We start from the raw sequence: 4,138 nt of genomic DNA, 5'->3' as shown, positions 1-4,138 counted from the left end.
TTGAAAATTTCATCACTGCTATAAAACTTGAAAAGGAGGCCAAGGAGAACATTTTTGTTCAAAAGGAGGGCAGAGAAGGACACAATTTTTGAGGAGGGCGAATCACGTTTGAGGAAGACAATCCTCCTCAAAGGAGGACAGTTGGTCAGTTTAATGTAATGTAATACTTCGCACAGACTTCTCCGATTTGAAAACGGTTTCTTGCATTTTAAACCTAAGCTATCTGGGGAGAATAATTTCAACATAATTTGAAGGAACCTATAAAAAGGGCATGTCAATATGACAAAATGTGGTAAAAAATCATGAAATCGTTTTTAAAACTGTTATAATCAAAAACGAATAAATCGATTGAAATGTGTCTTCTTTGCAGTTAAACTTTAAAATGATTTCTTACATTCGGCATTAAAAAAATAGTTAGTTATTTTCTAATCCACGGTGCAGCGAACAAAGGTGGCGCCGTCAGTGGTACCGCTACTTTGGGTTTGCCGATTTTGACAGCTGTGGTAACTTGTAAATAAACCTTTGTTTACAAATCAGCGAATGAGAAATATCAATTATTAGTGAAAAATCAGTTTAAATTGTGTTAATTTGCAAGTTGTGAGTGATTTTTGAGTTGAAGACTGCGTAAAAACTAATACAATGAAGTGATGTGTGTTAAATCGCGACAGCCGTCAAGATGCAAGAAGCGTAGATGCAAGTGTAGCGCTGGCACGAATCGCTGCATTTTGTGTACATAGGGCACGGCAAAGCCCTTCCGAAATGTTTCTCTATTATTATATTAACAGCATTTCCTCACAGTGATTTTATTTCTGCGCCACGCAGCGTCCATTAGCTAGTTAACTAATCAATCCCGCAGAGATGCTGCTGCAGTTTTCTGCAGCAGCCTTAATTGCAAAGCAATGGAGTGCACTAAACCCTTTGCTGAAGCAGCCTCAATTGCAAAGCAATGGAGTGCACTAAAATGTTCACTGTTCTCTAATAGATTAGGTGAAAAATGCAATATTTTCGTATTTAGCAAAATTAAAACGCGTTTTTTCGCTATAAAGTGAACTGCTTTGGCAGTTTTAACTCGTTCTTCTTTTCGCTCTATTCTTTGTTTACTTGCGGTACACAAATGTCAACGCCCAGGACGGCGCAATCTTGTATTCTATCATTCTTGTTTCTAATCTATATACATATATAAATGTGAATGTCTGTTTGTTTATTACCTTATAACATTTGAACCACGACATGGAATCGCACGAAACTTTGCAGACTTATTTGTTTTTACCCCGAGAAGGTTATAGGTATGGTTTTATTTGCAAATATGCGTGGCACCTCCAATAGGCCTGCAAATGTTTAATCAGCTACAACTTCGGAACCATAAGTCAAAAGAAAGAGTTTATAAAAGGGGGCGTGGTACATCCCTTGGGCGTGGAATTTTGTTTCAGCTATAACTTCGGAAACATAAGTCAAAAGAACTTTAAATTTTGTACGAGAACATGTCTATGGGAGACGCTTATGGTAAGGTAAATATAAATTAGTTTCTAAAAAGGGGCGTGGCATATACCATAGGCGTGAAATTTTGTTTCAGCTTTAACATTAAAAATTTAATTTAAATTTAATTAAAAACTACTAACCTTTCAATTTTTTAAATTTAGATGAGCTTCTTTGGCCTAGGTTGTGATTAGTGCAAGTAAAACAACGTTTTTTTCCTCCACTGTTTTTCCCTACGTTTCGCTAAACTCCTTAGCATCCTTTATGTTTTAGTGTTTATATGTTTATGTTGTCTATATGTTAACAAATCAATGTTAAATGTTAACAAATATACGTATGTGAAAATTGGCCCCTGAGGATGCTAATATACGACGAAAGTTGGCCAGAAAATAAGATATTATATTAAATATCTTTCAATTTTTTATTTACCTAAATCACCTAATTTACTCACCTAAATTATTTCTTAAAAATACTTGAGATCCACATTCGCTTCCACATCCGCGGATGTCTAAAATTCCACATTCGCAACATCCCTAGTAGGTATGTATCTTCTTTGCTCATTCCTAAGAGTTCTTTGACTTTAAGTGGGTCGTAGCACACCCAGAACTGCCGGGTAATCCTGAACGATCCTGTAAGGTTCCACCTCTGCCTGGACTTCGAGTTTCGGTAATTGTTGCTTTTATCTCCCTGAGCCAGGCGCCTATGTCCACCGCGTGGGACACGTTCAGTGCGGAGCCGCACCTTGCTAGTTCGTCCGCTGCCTCGTTTCCATAAATGTCCTTATGTCACAGGACCCATATTAGGGTAATTTCATATTGGTCAGAGATATAGGCCAGTTATTTCATACAGAGAGGGAGTGCCTCAACGGAAATTTTTTGGCCAAGAGCAAAAATATGCAAAAAAACACATGCATTTATTGTAAAATATACTAAAATATGCGGAAAAAACATGCAAAACCATGTATTTACGCTCTAACTATTAATTGCCTTTTTAACGGAAACTTCATGATTCGTAAAGATGACTGAACTCTTTCCATTTGAAGATGCCCAATAAAAATTTGCATTTACATGAGATTCCGAGCCCCAGTAATAAATAGAAGTACTGTATTTACAAAACAAACGTAAATATCTCTCTTAGAACACTTTTTAGCCAAAAATATAAATACATTTAATTAACTCTCAATTTATTCCATTCTAGGTGCTACTGTCGTTTCTTGGCGAGTAAATAACCAAGAGCAGCTATTCGTAAGGTATGATTATTTACAAACAAATATTAATCTACGTACATGATTATTGAAAATCTATTATTTTATTCAACTAACATTTGCCTGGATCAATAAATACATTTTAGTCACGGTTGCCACTTGTTAAAAAATTACCAACCAAAATCTGAAGAAAAACAACCAAGTTGAAAAAGCCAATTTTGTTATCCACTTACCTATTACGAACAACAAAACTTATTACAAAAAACAAAAATTTAACAATTTTATTAAGCTTGAATATGTATTTTTTTAAGGAAAATTTTGTGGAAAAACAACTTTAATTTACATTTTGGCAAAAGTTATAGCTGCTATATCGGAAAATAAAAATTATTGAAACACTTGTGCGTTCAATCACATATTTACTTTTTATATGTGCATATAAAATATGTTACATTAAAAATAGGAATTTGAAAAATTCATTTATTACTTTTTTTCATTCAGAATGCACTAATACTTTTTGTAAAGAAAAAATTTGCTAATTTCTAATTATAAAAAATCAACCAAACCAGAGAAAAAACTACGAAACAACCAAATTGAAAAAATAAAGAAAAACAACAAAATTGAAAAAAATAAAGAAAAACAAGCAAGTTTGGTTGGAAATAACCAATAGTGGCAACCGTGATTTTAGTATGAGTCAAGTGCAATATATTTTTATTTGTAATATACTGTTTACGCTAGCCCCCTTCACCTTAAGTATATTTATTGATTAGAGAATTTCACTTGTAGATGTCGCTGTGATCTAAGCGGGAACAGTTACTCGTTACTCGAGTTCCTTTTTCTCGAGTCCTGTTACTCGCCTCGGATGTTGGGTTTCGCCTTCTGCGATCACCCAACACTCTGCCACTTTGGAAGAGAACTCCGAGCAATCAACAAGTAAGGTCCTCATCATCAATCTAATTTTATAACCTTTTATTACAGCATTTTTTTATATACATATTAGGGCGGGTCGATTTAAAAATCGCTCATTGCTCTGTGAAAATCGTATTCTAGGGATCAAAATAAGAAACTTTGCCGAAGGAACCATACCTCTAAAACGAATTCTGATGTCCCCCAATTTGGGTCGAACTTTTGGGTAGGGGAAAATTTTGAAAAATACCACTTTGACCCATTTAGAGTGCTCCAATCGAGTCCAAATGTATGACCGACCCCCACTAACTTTGGACGGCCGATCCACCCATGCCAGTGGCACACCCCCTGGAACTCCCCTGGGGGGTTCCCCATACAATCATTTCAAAAAATCACCATTTTTGGCCTTTACATGAAAAAATCAGCTAAATGGCTATGTTTTTTCTTTATTTTTATTTATTTATTTATAATAATATTTATTATTTATTTATAATAATATCTATTTTTTCTCTTAAGAAATTTATTTAGTCAGAACATATGTAAATGAAAAAATTA

The sequence above is a fragment of the Rhagoletis zephyria genome, unplaced genomic scaffold (genome assembly GCF_001687245.7).
Source record: "Rhagoletis zephyria isolate East Lansing unplaced genomic scaffold, Rhagoletis_zephyria_1.1 Rzeph_scaffold_01122, whole genome shotgun sequence".
Classification (NCBI taxonomy): Eukaryota; Metazoa; Arthropoda; class Insecta; order Diptera; family Tephritidae; genus Rhagoletis; species Rhagoletis zephyria.
The sequence above is the reverse complement of the archived record's forward strand: the minus strand, read 5'-3'. Positions refer to the sequence as shown.